Source organism: Sus scrofa, chromosome 1 (assembly GCF_000003025.6).
Source record: "Sus scrofa isolate TJ Tabasco breed Duroc chromosome 1, Sscrofa11.1, whole genome shotgun sequence".
In the NCBI taxonomy this organism is placed as follows: domain Eukaryota; kingdom Metazoa; phylum Chordata; class Mammalia; order Artiodactyla; family Suidae; genus Sus; species Sus scrofa.
In genome coordinates this window covers 150023363-150044151 of record NC_010443.5, presented here as the reverse complement: position 1 = coordinate 150044151, position 20789 = coordinate 150023363, and the positions used below count along the sequence as shown (strand labels likewise).

General features: G+C 44.5%; 1 long non-coding RNA gene across 1 annotated transcript; it reads right to left on the bottom strand.

Moving 5' to 3' along the window:
• LOC110261590 lies at positions 875-19564 on the bottom strand. The gene is made up of 3 exons (XR_002345913.1): positions 13975-19564; positions 5397-5480; positions 875-1653 (listed from the first exon to the last, which is right to left on the bottom strand). It is a non-coding gene; the product is annotated as an uncharacterized LOC110261590 (long non-coding RNA).

The following is a 20789-nucleotide window of genomic DNA, read 5'->3' as shown; positions in this document are numbered from 1 at the left end:
CCTTCCAATGGAGAGACCAGGTGAGGATTTTCTTCTTGTTCCTGGACCTCATATGCTATCCGTCATAAAACACCACCTCAGTGCAGAAAGTTAGACAATCTGGCTACATGCCCAGAGGGGGACAAAGCAGGGAAAGAACAAAAGAGAACTTGAGGTCCCGGGCAGCTCATAAGCTGAGAGGGAGAAAGGAAGCTGGTGCAATAGGAAAAGGGGATGACCACCCCACCCCCACCCCCACCCCTAGCCCATGACATCTCCAAAGAAGGAGAGGGCAGCAGAGGGTGCAGAGGAAAACGTGCTCTGCTGAGGCCGAGGACAAGCTTGCTGCGGAGGAAGGAGCAAAGGATACCAGTTCCACCATCTCGCTGGTCTCTGAAGAAACGGAAGGTGGAGGATTAAGACTGATCTCCTAGGAGTTCTTGTCGAATCTGGCTAGGAACCATGAGGTTTCGGGTTCGATCCCTGACCTTGATCAGTGGGTCAATGATCCGGTGTTGCCATGACCTGTGGTGTAGGTCGCAGATGCCGCTTGGATCTGGCCTTGCTGTGGCTGTGGTGTAGGCCGGCAGCTACAGCTCCGATTAGACCCCTAGCCTGGGAACCTCCATATGCCATGGATGTGGCCCTAGAAGAAGACAAAAAAAAAAAAAAAAAAAAGACTGATCTCCTAATTCCCTCAGAGTTTGGCTGGGAGACCCCAGGGATCCCCATTTGAGAATCACAATACTCAGGAGGTGACAGTAAGGATACACCAGTGCTGCGTCTGGGAGAAATCAGGCAAGGGAAGCCCCAGCCCCGCCACCAGACCCCAAGGGACATGGCGAGGTTATCTGGAGACAGGCTGCCAGCATCCACAATGAAAGCCAGTGATGGCTGACATTTAAGTTTATTTTATTTAACCAACTTCTGCTTCAGGAAATTGCTGAACAAACATTTGAAATAGCCTCCTCACCATAAAACCCCAGTGTCTGTTAAGGAATCCCATAGTCACCGAACTAAAACCAGTGCCGCCCTGACCTCTACAAACCATGGTCTCCCTCTGGCACATTCTCTACAGCTCATTTAATCCAAACATTGTCAAATGTCCAGGACACAGTGGAGGCTGGCCCACTGGCCCACTGCTGGGAGCGCCACGTGCCAGGCAGTGTGGTTTGGCTACAACTAGTCTTCAAAGAGCAGGAGTGGGGGAGTGAAAACAAACTAAAGACAGAGAGCTTGGCTTTATTTATCCAATGAAGGAAAAACACAGCAACATGTATATAACAGAACAGGTACCAAATGGCTGATTCCATGGATCTTATGCAGAAAAATACAGTCAAGGTTGCAGCTGACTTACTATCCTTGACTCGCAACTCATCAAACAGTCGGTCCTTGACAAGGCTGGGGGCTGTGCATTCCATAAAAAGGCACCTCTCCAGCCCTGACTGCTAGGAAGTGAGGTGCAGTGTCCATTTCTCCATGGGGCTGGGGATCCCCCATGTGTGGAGGGGACGAGCTCCTTGTCCCACACCAACCAGAAGCAAGCCCTCTGCAAGCTGTGCAGTCATTCGGCCGGCAGCTGACATGGCCCCCTGGAGAGGCAGGTCTCCCACCTACTGGGTGCAAACTGCTCACGTGGCCAGGAAGCCTCCGACAGGCACTGCATCTGTGCTGCTGATGCAAAGAAAAACAGAGCAGAAGTCACTCTAAAAAATGATGGCAGCAGTGGCTGCAGAGTGGAAGCCACATACACTTGCTCTCCTAACTTGCATTCATTACAGAGCCAATGGTCTCATTCGAGCAGTTCTGTAACCAGGCACTGGGCCCTCCCTGCCTGTAGAACTCGGGGTTTGCAAAACCCCAATTTCCTAGGGTCTGACTCAGCTTTAATGGCAGAGAAGAAGTGGAAACGTGAGGGGAAACTTGGGCAAGTTTGCTGAGCACATGGCACATTGTCTAGGAGACAATCCCTGTCACCTTGGAAGAGCCAGCCATCCTGTGTCCCTCACACCATATTGCAGCAGGGCCTTGAGTCAATACGTAGCAGAGTCAGCGATACATCCTCCACGGGTGGCAGCTGCCAAAGCATCCATCACATCGCTCTTCCAGCGGGTTACAAGGAGAGAGCCTCCGAGAGCTGGAAACCAGCTTCCCAGGCCCATAGGCTCCCACCTGCCCCACAGAGGCAGCAGCTGTCACTCTGGGCTGGTGTGGCTCTGCCTGCATCTTGGCTGAGCACAGGCCAAGTGGGGCAGAGCCAGAGGCAGGGGAGTGCCAGGTGCACAGGCACATACCTGGGGAGGAAGCCAGGCCATGGCTGCAGCGCACAGGCAGGACACACTCAGCTTCGAGGCATCAATGTCAAGTTTCAGGAGGCAGTCACCACCGCCCCTAAACCATCCGGGGACACTCAGGACCCACAAAGATGCAAAATTTCAGAGAGTAACCCAGCCGAGTGAACCCACTTTGTTTCAAAAACAATGAATTTACAGGATTAAAAAAAAAAAAAAAAGGAAGACAGATGATATAGAGGAATAAAAACAAAGAAAAGTACACTTCACCCTTTCCCCTTGGCTTCCTTTTATGAAGGACACAGTTACCATTTTCTTATGGGTTTTTTCTAGATTTTTTTCTATGCTTCCAAGCATACATGTATCTATAGAATTAAGGGATCCTTATTTTTTATACAAATGGCACCAGATCTCGAATAGCATTCTAAATTGTTTTACACTGAATAGACCTTGAACGTTGTTTGAGAATTATCAATATTTGGCTAATATAACATCAGTATGAGTCAATGTAATGAATCCCTCTGTGTTCCCTGGTATGGAGACACCTCATTCTTTTAATCGGCTCCCTGGTGGGGATGATTTAGGCTGAGGCTTTTGTTTTTACAAACAATGCTACAGCACAAAAAAAAAAAAAAAAAAAAAAAAAAGTCTTCACACATATACCTTTGTCTTTTCGTGTAAGCATGCATGCAAGTTAAATTCCTAGCCCTGGGCTGGCTGGATCAAAGGATATATGTATTTAAAATGCCACTGTATATACCAAATTTCTGTCCAAAGAGATCATAACTATTCCTATCTACCCATAGTAATGGCTGAGTTCGTCATCTAAGTAAGGGACATGTCATCTGCAGCCAATGCACTGTGTTTCAATAAAATGTAAAATAAAGGCATTGAGAAAGTTCACAAACATTCTAATCAAGAGCACTCAGCTAAATTTCTGAGTCAAAGCTTAGATCAGACAGGCTCTAAATGGAATTAACTGCAAACAAAATGTAACCTTTCTAGGTAAGAGTGGGAAAGGAGTGCAGAGCCCATGGAGAGTGGTCCTGTGGTTCAACCTCAGAGCGCATTCGAGCCCCCAGCTCCCCAGGGGGATTTCACGCTTTCTCTCTCAGTAATTGTGTGCCACTGGCTGTGTGACCCGGTCATTCTACAACAATCGAGATGCTCTCTTAGGGAGTTCCTGTTGTGGCTCAGCAGGTTATGAACTCGACTACTATTCATGAGGACCCAGGTTTGATCCCTGGCCTCGCTCAGGTGGTTAAGCATCCATCACTGCCACAAGCTGTGGTATCGGTCACAGATGCGGCTCCAATCCTGTGCTGCTGTGACTATGGCTGTAGCCAGCAGCTGCAGCTCCAATTCAACCCTAGCCCAGGAACTTCCATATGCCACAGGTATAGCCCTAAAAAGGCAAAAAACAAAAAACAAACAAACAAACAAAAAGAACTTGCATAATGGGAGAACAGTGTGACACATGGACTAGGGATTGAGCATCACAAGTATACCCAGCTGCTCACCGCTTCCATTACCAGGGGGATAATATCATGCATGAAAAGTTTTTACAACCTTAAGCTTAAAACCAAACAGGATAGAGACCTCAGGGGGGAAGGCTGCGTTCATACATACGAATGAAGACAAGAAAGGATTTTTAAAAATTTTTTTTCTTAACTGCTTTTTGCCTTCAGAAAATTAGGAACTGCTCTGAATTAAAAATAAATAAATAAATAATTTAATGAAATAAAAACTCATGCCTGAATTTGAATTGAAGGTCTATCTCCTCCTGAGATGCTTAACTAGAAACATAATTGACTTTGTACTGGACAGAGAAGAAGCTGTCAAGACGATCTTTCATTCCCAAGATCTCTACCAAAGTTGTCAGAAAAGGCAAACAGTCATTACTTTATCCACAGACCCATCAGGAGCCCTATTATTTATTTCTTCCATCATTTCAGGAGCTGAATGCAAATGCTTTCTCCACTGGCTCCATCTAGCGGGTCACGTAGGCAATCGCGGCTCTGATTGCTCCCTTGAGGCAAAGCCCCAATACCAGAGAAAAATCTTTATCGGTGTAATAATTAATGACATCATTTGTTTAATTCTGATAAATATTTAATAATAAAATTTACAAGCTCAGGTTGAAATAATACCCACCATGAAGATGCATTTTGTGTTTCCCTTGGAGAGAAGAGTAATGTTGCCAAGATAGCAAGAGAAAAAAGACTGCCTTAAGCGTGTGTGGTAACCAGAACTCCCTGAAGAATCAATCAAGAATGTCATCAGAAAATGAATATAAGATAGTTGGCATGGTAACTGGAATATTGAGGCAGTTCTTTATTGTCTGTGTTCATATGCATTTAGAACTCACAGATCATCATCACAAGCAGGCAGGGAAAACACTAATTAAGACGATGCCATCTAAGTATTGTTCAGTTCATACCCACCATGGTGCGGGCCAGCTCTGCTGAGAAAAATGATTGGGTAATTGCCCTAATTTCTAATATAATGATGTCATTATCATCACTGCGATGCCATGACCAATTGTGTGCGCCCTTGTCTCCAAGCATAACAAAATGGGGGAGCTTGAGAAACTCAAGCTACATGGAAGAAGCAACAGGCTACTTTCTACTCAAAACTCCTGACACCGTGGATCACAAATGAGATGCAAGCTTTAAGCACCAAGCAATCAAGCCTGCACAGCAGGAGTCTAATGAGTCCCATAAATGGCAGTTTAATCAAACGCTTTATTCCTGCCTGGAATGAACTCATCCGTGATTCACAAACCATACTTCACCCAGTGGTGTTCTCTACCTGGTACAGCAAGACCCTCACCCTCTCACCCACCCAAGGCAAATCCCACATCAACACAGGCACTATTTTAAACAGGTGGTAGGAGTCAGCCCCAAAATCAACACAACAAAAGTGACCAAAAGTAATTTCAGGTAAAAACGAAATGGAAAATACCTTCCACAGCTTCATTTCCAATACAGAGGAATCAAGGCATCAAGATCACAGTCAAATAAACTCAGCATCAGTTCTCATAGAAAATACTCCCCATTTCAAAAAGAGACTGCAGGCAAAAGGGTACTAAGAATCTAAGCAATGTCATTAGCCATTGATACTCACTGTTCTGAGATGCATATTGGACCCAGTTACAGGACAGGATGGAGGAGGGGTTTTGTACGTTTGTTGAGACATTTCTGGACTTGCCTATATGAAAGAGAAAAAAAAAAAAAGAAGAAGAGAGGCATCAGAAGAATTTTTAGACAAACACATGTAGGAGATGACCACATTGATATTTTTTTCCCATTTTAAAAAATTTTACTTAAGTATGGTTGATTTACAAGTTGTGATAATTTTTGCTATACAACAAAGTGATTCAGTTACACATATACACACATCCATTCTTTTTCAGATTCTTTTCCCATAGAGATTATCACAGAATATTGATTGGGTAGAGTTCCCTGTGCTGTACTGCAGGTCGCCATTGGCTAGTCATTCAATATACCACAGTGTGCATGTGCCAATCTCAAATCCCCAGTTCATCCCTCCCCCTACCCACCTGTGTCCTTTGGTAATCATAAGTTTGTTTACAAAGTCTATGATTCTGTTTCTGTTCTGCAATAAATTCATCTGTATCTTTTTTTTAGATTCCATATATAAGTGATATCATATGATGTTTGTTTTTCACTAACTTCACTTAGTATCGCTAGGTCCCACCCATGTTGCTGTAAATGGGATTACTGTATTCCTTTTAAAGGCTGAGTAATATTCCATTGCATATGTATATACCACATCTTCTTTATACAGCATATATATGGATCTTGTTTTTATATCCATTCAGCCAGTCTGTGTCTTTTGGTTGGAGCATTTAGTCCATTTACATTTAAGGTAATTACTGATATGGATGTTCTTATTGCCCTTTTGTTAATTGTTTTGGATTTGTTTTTGTCGATTTTCTCTGGCCCTTTATCTCTTGGCCTTTATCTTCCCTTTTTTTCTCTTCCCTTGTGGTTTGATGACCATCTTTAGTGTTGTGTTAGAATTGAATCTATTATGGATTTTTGGTTTGTGGTACACATTGGTATTTTGTGTTATTAAAACTGAAGGCTCTGTGGCCTCGTATGACTAAGATACCCTTCCATAAGTAAAACAGTATGATGCCAGAGACTGTCACCCAGAAATGCTCCCAGATCTTGGTATGAGTTTGCTGTGGCTGCCGTAATAAAGTACCCCAGTCTGGATGGCTTACACAATAGACATTTATCACAAATCTGAGGAATAACCTGAGACTAAAATGTCAGCAGGCTGGGTTTCTTCCTGAGGCCTCTTTACTTGGCTTGCCGACAGCAGGCTTCTTCCTCTCTTTCCACATGGCCCTCCCTTGGTGTCTGTCTGTGTCTTCATCTCCTCTTACAAGGACCCCTGTCATAACGGATTAGGGCTGAAGGGGCTCAGAACCTGCCACTCTGAAAGCCTTCACCTTGTGTACAGGTCATTTTGAGCTAAAAGCAATGGAGAAGCAGCAGGCACAAAAAAAAACTCTTTTAGTTCCCCCTTAACTGCCTAAAATAAAGTACAAATCTCCCCTTTTGTAAAGGAAATTTCCATTTGTTAAGGTATCTGTACCTGGGTGAGGGCTACTCCCAGAGAAAAGTTTTTCTCTGGAAGACTTTTATCTTCATAACCAGGCAAACTTTATCATAATACTCTTCCCTCTCCTTCTCATAATCTGCTCCCCCACAGAAGCTCCAAACCCCTAGTCTTTTCACAGTTCAGCTGCTATACGTCTCCATCATCAGACCACCAGCCTCCTTAAGTCATAATTTTGTGAAATTCCCATGCGTAAGCACATAAGTAATTAAAAATTGACTTTTTCCCCTGTTTATCAATCTTATGTCAATTTAATTCTTAGACCAAACACAGAATCCAAAAGGGAAGAAGGAAGCCTTCTTCCTCCTCTACAGTGCTCCCTCTAATACCTCATTTTACCTTCATCACCTCTTGAAAAGACCCTCTCTCCAAATACAGGCACAGTCTGAGGTCCTGGGGGTTAGGACTTGAACATGCAGAGTTGGGAGGGACTCAGCCCATCACAGTCATTTACTCATGTGCCCTGGGAACTTGGGAGGAGAGGGAAGCTGAGTGAAGAAAGTGGGGGCAGAGGATTCCTTCCCAGTAAAGGAGGTACATGGACCATCTTTCTCAAAAAAGGTCCAGTAGAAGGCCCGGGGGTCTGGCTGGAGGGTGGCGGCCTCAGGGTGATGGGACAAGGAGGGCCAGAGCACGGTGTGCTGACACTGAGCAGGGTGCAGACCGGGAAGAGAGAGGGGTAAGACGCCACAGGACTGGATTCCTCCAGCTACACCCCCATCATTTGTTGGGAAAATTATAAGTGGAAAAAAAAAAAAAATGTCCTCCCAACCCAGAAACTGACTCCACCAAGGCAGAAAGAAAACACTCTTGTTACTGACTAAGCCTTAAACCACAATGTGACTGACGCAAGTCACAGGCCATCTGCTAAGAGGTTGCTGAAAGATATCTCACCTTTTGTCCAGCCAGGCAGCTACCCCCCATCACAAACATGCTGTCAAGGTAAATGATGACTCCTCTCAAGTAGAGGACTTGACAGCACCATTGTCACACAGAGTTCATTCCAGGCTCTACTGGTAATTGGAGTGACCATCCGTATTATCTAAGTGGCTCTATTCAGAGCAAAAACGAACCTCTCCCCCTTAGGATGGGAGGAGGTTTTAGACTTCTGCCCTCTGCAGAGATTGGGAGATAGAGGTGCCTTCTTCCAGGATACCTGTGTCCCAAAGAAATGGCTCCCAGTCCTTGAGAAATTCAGTCCTGAGCCCTAAAGCTGGCTGAAAACTACTGCATCTGCAAAAGCATTTACACACAATTCAGAGAGGACAGAAAGTAATTATAGTTGCAAATTTCTCAGGTGATTGATCTAAAGAGAAAAGGAGACGGAGAGTCTCTTCCCTTGTTTCAACAGGAGGAATTAAGCTTCTTATTTCTGTTGTGGCTCAGCGGTAACAAACCTGACTAGTATCCATGAGAATGAAGGTTCTATCCATGGCCTTGCTCAGTGAGTGGGTTAAGGATCTAACATTACTGTGGCTGTGGAATAGGCAAGCAGCTACAGCTACGATTCAGCTCCCAGCCTGGGAACTTCCATATGCCACAGCTTCGGTCCTAAAAAGCAAAAAAAAAAAGATTCAAAAAAAGGAGTTCCCTATATGACACAATGGCATTGGCAGCATCCTGGGAGTGTTGGGATGCAGCGTTGATCCCCTGCGCAGCACAGTGTGTATCTTTAACAATGTCCGGCATTGCCACAGCTGTGACCCAGGTTGCAACTGCAACTCAGATCTGATCCCTGGCCCAGGAACTCCATATGCCATGGGACAGCCAAAAGAGATTGGGGGGGGGGGGGAAGCCTCTTATTTCTAATTTGTGTCTGTCCTTATGCCCTTAACCAAGGCTCTGCCAAGACCCTCCAGGAGAGTGTTCTGGTGGAACCATCAGTGTTCGTTCAGCCATGGCCTGTGCCCCAGGGATGGGGGAAATGGGGAGACAAGCAAGATTAGAGGTGCCCCAGAGGAGATCCCCTTCTACCCCGAGAAAGCCCTCAGTGACCATGGCCACGGATGGAAACACCTCACTGCCACAGAAAGTTGAATGCGAACGGGAGGCTTCAACTGGTCAGCGATTATTCTGATGTGCAGAGAAATGGCTGGAGTGGTTAAGTGGTTAATGCAGATCCATCTAGGGATGCTGCATAAGATGAGACCGAGGGTCACCTTTTGGGTTTCATTAATCCCAGCATTAACCAGTCACAAGGTTGCTGTACCGGCCTCCATCTGGTCTGCTCAGGGCTCCCCTCGGGGCCTGCAGCAGACCCTCCCCCATCTATTAAGTGACTGCACTGCTCCTTCCTTTCCAGGGCAGAGCAAGGAAAGAGATAAAAGAGGGAGTCAGCCACAGACTCCTTGAGGACACCAGAGGTTGATAAACAGGTTGTGCTGGATCAAAGAAATTGGGTGCGAATTATGGTATTATTTTAAGATTGAGGAGGGAGCATGTGACAGTCAGAAACCCAGCTTTCAACATAAGCTTGTTGAATATATACATCAATGCCCAACACGTGTCTTATCCTCCAAACAAAAGCCCAGACCCCAAGCACCTCTTTTAAAATGGTTATTACCACTTCTCAAGGATGTTTTGAATAGGAATCTCAACTTCCAATTTATCTGATGAAATGCATGAAAAACATCCGAAAAAGATCCGATTGCATGTTTCTATGACCACAGATGGAACATGATCTTTGCTTGTGCTCCCTCCAGCAAAGTCTCCACATTCTTGTCTTAAACCTACCTGGTGTGTGAAAACAAAGCAATTGTAGAAGACCCCCCACCACGCAGCTGGGAGTCAGGATGACAATACAAATCATGAGGTTCTTAGACTGAGAAAAAGTACATAAAATATATTTATGCTATGAATTATACATAGTATACATAGTATCATAGCAAGAAGCAAATGCATAATTGGTAGATGGTGGGTATTCCTGGGACTGTAAATATCCTACCATGTGATAAGATGTCTCGTATGGTCACAATTAAACACACAGAGGAATGTTTTGGGAAGACATGTTCATTTACCCCAGACCGACCACTCTGCAGTCTGCACAGGTGCTACACTTCCTTTCTCTAACAACCTCATCTGAAATACCTTGATGACAGGGTTGCTTTCATCTTTCCAGAAAGCACATTTTCTTCCACATTTGTTAATGGAGCCCCACAGTTTCCTTCTACTCTTCCTCTGACCTTCGCATGTACCCCATGCTCACTCATTCCAACAGCCACGCTGTGTATGCATCCTTCTTTGAGTTCGTCAATATCAAAATTACCTCATCTTCAAAGGATTCCATGTTAAAATTGAATTCAGATAAACATGGATACCTAAAATATGGGTTAGAAAGAAAAGGGGGTATGATAAAAGGAAAATTCCATTTATTCTAAAACCGTTACGCAGATTCTTTGCACCTCAATCGAAGTGCTCAGCCCTGGAGCAGGGCCATGGAGAAGTCTAAGAAATGAGCAGCAGTGACTCACGTCTCATCTCCACCCTCCCACAGACTTTGATGTGAGCACGATCTCAGGGCCGACTCAGATGCTTACACGCTGATGCACTCAGAGGCAGGGGGGGATTCTTTTCTTCCCTGACTTTTTTTTTTTTTTTTTTTTGGTTGTGCCTGCTGCATATGGAAGTTCCCAGGCCAGGAACAGAACCCACACCATAGCAGTAACCTAAGCTGCTGCAGTGACAACGCTGGGTCCTTAACCCGCTGCACCACTAGGAAACTCCTCTCTCCTCACTTTCTGCTGACAGACTCCCTATTTGTGGAGGACCAACCAGACTTCACAACGAATGGCCAGAGAAGCAATTTCTCTGTCTTCTCTGCCCACAGGCACCCAGGCAAATCCCTCCTCCGACTCCAAAGGCAAAATAAATGTAACACTCTCTTTCAAATCACCTCCATGTAACTTCTGTTCTTTTCTGAGTCTCAGTTTAGGTTCCAGTTCGAAAGTCCTTCTTCTAATAAAACTTTGTTCACTTGAAATAAGGGGTAAATGCTACTAGTTTTCCCCCACATTATAGAACATATTAATTTTAAAAAGTCTCACTTTCAAAATGAATTCTACCCCTTAAATTTGACAAAACATATTCAATGCTTTTTAAGCCAGGTGTTGTTGTGTACAAGGCGCATGGATACAATTAACTTACACTCTAGAAGGGAAATCAGACAAAACCACAAAAACTATGTAGCAAGAGTGCAAGAGGACACAAGGCTTTGAAAACTGAGTAAGGAGGGAAATGTGGGATTCCATTCATACAGGCAGACAAATCAAACACAAAGTCCGTATTTTTGGACATAGCAAGGATTGACATAGAGAGGGACTAACAGCTTCAATCCTGATGATGCTGAATTATCAGGTCCACAAGGGACTTTTTTGTGTGCTAGAGGAGAGGTGTCTGGGACAGAGCAACAGGGAGCAGAGCCTTTAACCTGAGGAACACCTAGTTTTGAGAATAAAAATTATGGACAGATTGTCCCAAGGTTAGAAGAATCACTAAAATCTGGTGGCCAAGGAGTCAAGAAGGAGAGAGCTTCAGAAAGACAGAGTGACTGATTTTATCAAGGATGGTGAGAACAGAGAAAAAGACGTTCTATGCAGTGATTACATGGGCCACGAGTCACACAAGATACCAATTCGTGGCCTCTATCTTCTTAGTAACATTCGCAGCCAGGGTAGCTGATAAATCCTGGTCAGCAGAGAAGGCCCAGTGCAAAAGGAGAACAGGAAAGGAGCAGGCCAGACCTCAAGCCAGCATGGACCAGCCAGACCATTACCGAGTGAGGGGAGCTGTGGTTTGCAGTGTGCAATTTCAGGATGTGGTGTGCCCCTAGAGGAACCAGGGAGAAAACTGAAACTATAAACCACTGTGTAGTGTTCCGATCACCCACGTGCAAGAGGTGTCAAGAGCCTCATGGGCATAGATAAAACAAAAATGTAGTAAAATAGTTAAGAAGGGAAAAGATTTGGATACTTACTACTTTTGTTTCTTTTTAACAGAGTTTTCAACTCTGTTTACATTATTTAATGCATAATAATTGTGTTTAAAAACCAGCCTACCAAATTCCTGAAAGTTCTAACAATTGGTTCTCAAGAGCCAGTACACCCAAGTGAGTGTGACTGATCAGATCATTAAATACGAATTTTTTCCTTCTGGTTATCAAATGGCCATTGCCCCAGGCTACTCCAGTCCCTCTTCTTGAACCTCCCCAACCCATGATTCAAAAACTAAGGAGATAATTGCTGGAGAAGGGAGGGTGCAGACACCTCCAGAACCCTCTCCAATAGCGCTATGTTCTAAAAGGATGCAGTCTGATTGCCAGATGCCTCTATCACTAATTATTACTATTACTAATATTATGAACACTTAGTATATCACTTACGTAGGCATATATGGAGAGGGTCTATGTTTCTGATGAAAGAAACCAGAGTACTACTTGTATGTATAATAACTTTGGATGTTTCCATCACCCAGCAGTTAATTCCCTGCTCCCTATCCCCTTTAACATGAGATGCAAAAGATGAGCAACTATCATCTTCCAGGGCAGAGCCATTCCTTTCCTGAGTTGTCAATGGAGACAGTCTCCTTGTTGCTAAGATCAGCTCTTGGAAAGTCACAAAGGGAGGAAACTATCTTTGTTTACTTACAGGTTCTAAGTTGCTACTAATTCTATGTAAGGTAAGAGCTAAGAAAATTGTCATAAGATACAACATCCTTGGTCCACCTCAGCTCTGCCTTTGCAGAGAGTGAATAATGATGCTTGCCTCCTGGCTCTCAGGATTCCTGTTTTGTGGCCAAGCATCTAAGGAAACAGGACGAATTGGGTCAAAGAAGAACCAGTGATGAAAATAATTAAATTTCTTGGTAAGGAAGGACTCAGTTATCAAGGGACATGAGTCAGTAGTAAGCTGAAGCCAAAAGGAAAAAAAAAAGTCTGCCTGGGGCATTGCTGGAATTCTTGCTTACTTCAGGAAAGTTCTCTTTTCAAAGAACATCTTGAATCAAAAAACTTGAGCAGCAAGGAAACACAAGAGATAGTTTTGCAGGGCTCTCTGTTGTGGTAACATCAGCAATTCTAGCTTCAGAAGGAAGTCCATATGGGAGTAAAAGGTGGTCACTGGAGAGTTAGAAGGTTTTTGTCCTGGTTTTACTCATAACTGGGGAATAACCTCATGAAAAACACTTAGCAATTCTGGGCCTCGCTTTTCTCAACTATCAAGTAGACCATGTAAAGATCCATAACACTCTGCAGAGTTTATTCTCAATTGTAAACAGTTTTCATTATCTTTAGGATCTGGGCCCAAATCTCCAACTAGCGGAAATGAATGATGCTACAGCTGCCTTAAGACTAAACAGGTAAATTCAACAAAGAATTAGAGCAAGTCAAGCAGGTAAACATCTGGATCATTTTTCCTCTAATAATCAGTTCCAACTCGACAGTCACTTGAGATGCCCTAAATACTTGAATCACTCTAATATAAAGGGTTAGTTAATATATTTACAATAAATAATACCAAGATGGGGGGAAGCAAAGATCCAGGTGTGAAATCTGAGTCTGCTCTTCATTCCCAGAGCCCGGCACCCCCTGAGCCCCTGCAGATCCCTCTGGAGTTGGCAGAGCTCTGCTTGGGAAGGCCTTCACCAGAATCGATTCCAGCCGTGTACAATCCACATTTTTCACACAAAATTTGGAAAAACTGATAGATTTAACTGCGTTAACCAGGTCAAGCCTTTGAACATGCCTTTGATTTGGAAGCATTTTTCCTTCTCTGCAAGGCATAAGCGTGGCACAGAAGATCTGGTGCTATTTGGTTTTTGTTGTTGTTGTTTTTCAATCTGGTCAAAATTGAATTGGGTCATCTCCATGGGCCATAGACTGATGATCCTGCTAGGATTCTTCTATCATTTAGGGAAAAGCCAAATTTCACCAAATAGACTTTTAAAGAGCCTTGTGTGTGAGTTTAATTTAAAAATAGGAATTACATGGAAACAAACCATCTGTATATCTAAAACCCCTTCCCCAGAGCCAGCTCTGACTGGAGGCCCACAGGCTTACCCATGTCTTGGGATGTGTTTCACGCAATGACCTGTCCTTCCACTGGCTCAAGGTCAAGCAGTCCCTTCCTGCCTCCCTCGCAGCCCCTGGCTCCTGCAAGAGGCCTGTTCCCACCACAGGTTAATCTGGGATAACTGGTTACAGCTGCACAAGCTGCAGGCAGGTGACTTTGACGACCTTTTGGTGGAAAAAGAAGTGTTCTTGAAACATGGTTAGGGAGGAACCTCTGGGAAAGCGGTGTTAATAGTTACCCTGAGGCAGGTCATGTAGGAAAAGCCTCTATAACAATTTCTCAGAAGTGGGTGGGGGTAGGGTGAAAGAGAAAATGAGTCTGTTTCCGTGAACTAAAGCCAACTAGATTGAGGTGGAAATTCAAAGCTTGTATTACAACTACAGAACTTCTGACATGAAATTTCTAGTGATAATTCATGGAGATTCATTACTGGCTGAAAGGCTGTGCAAATTAGTTGTTTTAAAGGAAAATTTTTTGAAGTTTGAGTGACTGCAAACTGATTAATATGATCGCTTCCACATTTTTCTTACCATTAATCTTCCTTAGATCTTCCCCTTGAAATTAGGTTTTGAAAGACCATTAACTCTCCCAGATGACAGAGACCAAAAGTTCTAGAAGATGGACATTCTCCCTGAAACTTGATTAGAAGACAAGCACCAGCTCTTGGGAAAGATTCCAGCAATGACATTTTATAAATGGGAGAGTCTTGAGCACCATCACAAAGTAAGTTGTTTCACGTCAGTGGACTAGACTGAGCTCAGACATGGAAACACATCATGCTTTCCCCCAGCATCTCTCCCATGCTTCGAGAGTAGACAGAACTACAGTTGTGTGCTACATACTCCAGCATGAATCTCCTAGATATTTTTAAATGAGAAAAAAAGCACAACTTTTTAAAAAAGCGCATGGGTCCCGAAAGTTCCAGAGAGTATAATATTAACCAGAAGTTAAAGGCCACACAGTTTCCCCAGGAAAATGGAGAAGGACACAAGCAGGTTGATCTTTAATTTCAAAGACAAAGGCCTCCTTCAAATGTCTTAGCACCCCTCAGCCCATCACGTGTCAGTGTGCAGTGGAGCGGGGAAGGTAGCCAAAGAGGCAGGAGGGCATGGAATCTGCAAAAGGCTCACGAGGGAATCTCCTTAACGGACCCTGTGATGATGAAGTCTCTGGAAGACGTTTTATTACAAAAGTCCCACAGGCACCACTTTCTTGGAGTGTGTGGTTTGGGAAGAAATTTGTAGAGTATCTAACCCATCTGAAGAAACTGAGGCTCTGAAAGATGGAAGGGCTGCCCTCAACCGTGGGACCCAGATGACTCCAGCCCAGAGTGCAGGCTTCTCTCTCTGCTCTGGCCACAGCATCTATAGATGAAGATAGATAGATAGATAGATAGATAGATAGATAGTAGCGGTTTTACTTCTCTGGGGAACCCTGCCTAACACACATGCCCTCCATCCATACCCTCTAACCACACTTCTCCCCTCGCCCATTTACTAAATGACTTTAGAACATCTGTACATTAACTACAATTCCTAAATGCAGCATGGGGCATGTGGTGATAAAGCATGTAAAATTGCTGATAATCAATTGTTTGACATACAAAAGGCATTTTCATAAGGTCCAACTCGATGAGGCTATTTTGAATTCACCCTGACCCAGCGGAGTAAAGCCAAGATTCCAGGCTCTCCAGGCCCCTTCCAGCACCAAGAACCACCTGGTGCCTGCCATTTCCCAACACATCCTCCATCCTAACGTGACCTTCCCTGGCCTCCCTCAAAACTCCCACTGCTGTCCGGGAACTAATTCATAACCAGGAGCAGAGCTTGCCAATGCCCGTTTTAGAGAAAAAGCAATTTTCTATCCACATGCCTAAAAAAAGCCAACTCATTTCATTTTGGGTATAGTTACCTGTTATCTCAGAACCCTGTCAGAAAATCCAATGTCATTTATATAGCAGAATTGTAGAGACGTCAGCTGGTAAAAGTGTGTCCCTTACTGATGTGTATTCCTCTTCCTTCAACCCTAAGTTCATTTGCTGCACCCAGAGCCTCTTCCTCAGAGCTGTCTCGGGATAGTCTCGCTGACACACAACATTAGGCGGGACACACGCTCCAGTAACCTACCCCTCATCAGTTTGCTGCCTCGCTTATCTTGACTTCTCTCTCCATGGGGCATGATATCAGACAAAAGTCTGTGATCTACGGCTAATAGAAGTCTATGTAGAAAGAATTCCTTGCCATGGGTGCAGTGTTAGTATTTTCCCCTATTGACAGAGACATCAGTCCAGTGCCTTAAAGACGCTGTCTAAGGAAACATTAGGCCCCTGGCCTCCAATGGGAAATGTTCGCAGGCTATTCCAGCAGCAGACAGAATGGCGTGCCTGGTGTCTTGCCAGTGAGTGATCCCCAGGCCTAAATATGAAATTGATATTGATCTGGTACCGCTGAACTTATGTCTGCCATTTACGAGGGAAGAACACTTGTTCTATAAGATCAGTGATCTGTTCTACTCTAACGAGAGAGCAAAACTTAGCAGGTGCCAGAGACGGAGTTTATTATCTACATGAAAATGACCAGGGACCCACATTGCTTCCAGAACCATCTCTCAGAGGAAAAAAAAAAAAGAGGGATGGTTCTTGTAGATGTGCCCACTGGGCCTGAGGCAGGGACAGCTCACGAGGTCACTTGGACAAGGATCAATATCACAGGCTGACTCGAACTATCTGGAGCCTGAGGCCAAAGGAACAGTCATGTCAGCAGGAAGCAGTCATGCACCAAGGTAAGACCCCACCCCATTTCCAGGCTGGGGTCCCCTTTGTTTATCCCATGAGTTGGGGTGGGGGGGTGAAAGTAGTATTTCTGATCCTTTTATCAATCTTCTTCCTTTGTACCAAAGTTTTTGGATTACCAATGCCATATTGAGTACCAATGGCCAAAACTCATAAAACTACAGAAAACAAAATTAAAATAAGAAAACACACTGCCTAGGAGAGGTTGAATTGTGCCCCCTCCAAGAAAAGATATGCTGGGTCTTAACCCAACACATATCAGAGGGTGACCGTTAGAGATGGGGTCTTTACAAAAGGATCAAGTTCAAATGAGGTTGTGGGGGGGCATTCCAATATGAATGATGTCCTTAGAAGAAGGGGAAAATTTGGACACAGACATATGCAGGGAGCAGACCATGGCATGTTGAAGGCGGAGATCAGAGTGGTGCTTCTAACAGCCAAGGAATGCCAAAGATTGCTAGCAAATCACCAGAAGCTGGGAGAGAATCATGCAACATATTTTCTTCACATCTTTCAGAAGGAACCAGCCCAAAGACACCTTGTTCTTGGACTTCTCACCTCTGTAACTGTGAGATAATAAACTTCTGTTGCTTAAGCCACCAGTTTGTGGTACTTTGTTACTACAGCCCTAGTAACTTAATACCAGGCCCATCATAAGACTCACCCTAGGAAAGTACATTCTCAAAGCAGGGGAAATGTTTCTCATTCATTCATTCATTCATTCATCCATCAAGAATATATCTGTCATGGATGATGAAGTGGAGGATGAAGATATGATTCATGAAGGAAAAGGGTTTGTGTATGTCAAGGTGAAAGATTCAACCTGCTCTCAAAACTCACAGCCTAGAGGCAGATGAGAAAGCCAACTGTGTGATGCTTGGTGCATCACAAAGTCATTTCCCAGAGGAAGCCCTGATGTGCTGGCTGCCCAGCACCTGCACACCTCTCCTCACTGCAGGTGACACCGAGATGGGTGGGGAGTGAAGAGGGAAAGACATTTCTCTTCCTGTCACTTCATGGTTTAAAAGTGGGCAGGTAGTCATACTGCTCCACTCAGACTCTGGGCCCAGGGTTAACTGGAAGTGGTAGGTTCCAACTGCACTGGGGACAAGAGGCCAGTGCTGGGGCAGCTGAGCCCAGCAGGGGCTTTGTTTGTTTATGGCTTTGCTATAACAAGAATCCCCAAATGTTAGATGCTTACAGCATAGTGGTTCATTTCTTGCTCAGAGGTTGATACACTGTTTATGCTGCATGGGCACTGTGGGAGCCAGGGCTCTGCTTCAAGGTGCAGCTCTATCACATGTGTCCCCTCAGTTCAGGGGACAGCACTATTAGCAAGCACCAATAGATAAGGTCCCTAGTTCTTCCTAATGATTTGGGGTGACAGCTATTAAAACCTAACTTGCTACATGGAGAAGTATGCTATAATAATCACCCTATGTCCATAAGAATTACTTTCAAAGCTTGCAAGCCATCCTAGGAAATACTGTTTGTAATGAATGGAACCAGATTCCTTCCATTCATCTTGCATATGAAAAAAGATGGGGATGATTATTCCAGGGTTTAGAATACAATTTTCCTTATAAGCATGTGCCAGTAAATCTATAATCCTATAATGTCAAGCAATTGAAAGGGGTAATTAAGTGTCTGCCTTCCAATTCCAAGAGAGAAAATCACACAGAGTTCCCATTTTAGTGGTGGAGGCCAGTGAGAGGAGTCTTCAGTTTGCATTAAGAAGAACCTGAATAGGGAGAGTGCTGGTCTAGAAAGTGGAAGAACAAACAATTCTCTTTCCATCTTCACAGTCCTGGATCATGAGCAAGGCAATTCATCTTCAGTTTTCTTATGCATAAAAAATAGGTATTATTTTGAGGATTAAATTTAAAAAGTGCAGATGACTGAGGTTTTTTGGTAAAAAATGGAAGCACTCTAATACATGCTTTGATTTTTACTCTTTGTAAAGCACCAGTTTACATTTTCCAAATCGTTAACTCATCCAGTCTCCTCAGCAACCGTGTGAGGACAGCCCCATTAATTACGCTTTATACAAGAAAAGTCAAGCTCAGATAAATGTCATCGTTCACCCAAAGTCAAACAAACAGTAAATGGGAGAGAAGAAATAACATCTAAGTGTTCCTATTTCACATGTCAAGTTTTTCAATCCCCAGGCTGCTTCTCAATGAATCAGACTTTTTTGTTGTTGTTGTTATTTTTATTGCTAATCCATAGGGTGGTCACCAGTGCCCTGGGAGCTGCTGGCCACAAACAGGGTTCATCCTAAGTGAGAGGAAAGGAGCTCTTCCTCTCTGGTTGTTCCTATGGCAACCTGCCCAAAGAAACAAAATCTGAGTGTGCTGTTAATGAATGGTGCCTGCAAGCTCATTGGGAAAAGGTCAATCTAACCAGAAGTGGATGTGAAATAAGCACTAAGCCTGGGAGCAGAATGCGCCTTGGGCCTTGGGGTTATCCGAAAGAAGGCTGCTCTTGACAACTGGCAGGGGTCAGGCAGGACTGGATCAGTTCTCTGGACAGAATATCCCCTGTCCAGAGGGGGACAGACAGAGGAGGAGGAACAGATCTTCCTGCTAAACCTACTTGGTTGGGAACATTTCCTTTGTTCCTATTTTCTGCTCATCAAGCAATCCTCAGATCTGTAATTTGGTCTCCTGACTGAATTCTGAAAGGGGGTCTCGCAAACAACTGATCATTTTATCTCTGATTAAAAACTCTCTAATGTGGAGTTCCCGTCATGGTGCAGTGGTTAACGAATCCGACTAGGAACGATGAGGTTGCAGGTTCGATCCCTGGCCTTGTTCAGTGGGTTAAGGATCCGGCGTTGCCATGAACTGTGGTGTAGGTTGCAGACGCAGCTCAGATCCCTCGCTGCTGTGGCTCTGGCATAGGCCGACATCTCTGATTAGACCACTAGCCTGTGAACCTCCATATGCCATGAGAGTGGCCCAAAAAATGGCAAAAAGACAAAAAAAAAAAAAAAAACTCTTTAATGTGACATTCTCATCTAACTTTTTAAAGCCATTATAATGAGATCCTCCTTTTCCAGGCTTGTATTTCACCGCCACCCACCCCTGAGATCCAGACACACGGAACTCTGAACGAGTTCTCCAAACTCACCAACTTCTACCGGACTTCAAACACACTTCTCCCTCTGCAGGAATTCCTGCCCGAGCTGCCCTTATTGGGAACACATCTGAGCCAGCAAACTTCCTCTGGGTACCCATTCCCCAGAAAGTCTGGACAAGAGCCTCATACATGGTCCCAGAGCACACTGACTTCATGCCATCAGGCCTCTGTTTGATGGTTCCCACTGCCCGACCAGGATGTACGTGCCTTGAGGGAAGGAAGCAGGTCTGATTTATTACTGTCTCCCCCACACTGCTTAGCTGCTGAGGTACATCAGACACAACCTAAGATTGAAAGATAAAGTCTCGGGTCCTGAGCCAGATTCCTTTCCTACTTTAGTCAACAACCCATCTTCATCTCCCAGATCACCATCCTGGATACAAGCAGGTTCCTGACACTGGGTCACTCGAGGGCCTCTGGTGGCCTGGCAAAGATACAGATGCACGAATGTGAGGCTTGTTCCCCTGGCTGAGCTTCAAACCAGAACTACGGAGACAAGAGGAAATTAAAAACACTGAAGCCACAGCTGTCAACAGCCTCTGAAACCACAGCAGCAAGGTCATATTCAATGTGACAATACCTCCCCAAAATGGCACTGGGATAGAACCCAAAAGCTAGAGCAAGTATAAGGGGTCTTTCCGGCTCACGGCGGCCACTGGCCAGTGTGGTGTGATGGCTCCTGACAGCAATTTGCCTCCTGGAGAAAAAGGGAGCCTCTGCTCTGTCCAGGGGGTTGGTGCTGAGTCTGCAGGAAGCTGTGTCTCCTGGGAACCTCAGGCCCCCTCAAAGCCCTTCCTCTTCAGAGCACAACTGAAAGGAGCACAGTGCTTTCCATACAACTCACTTTTCAGATCCACAATATACTTGGAT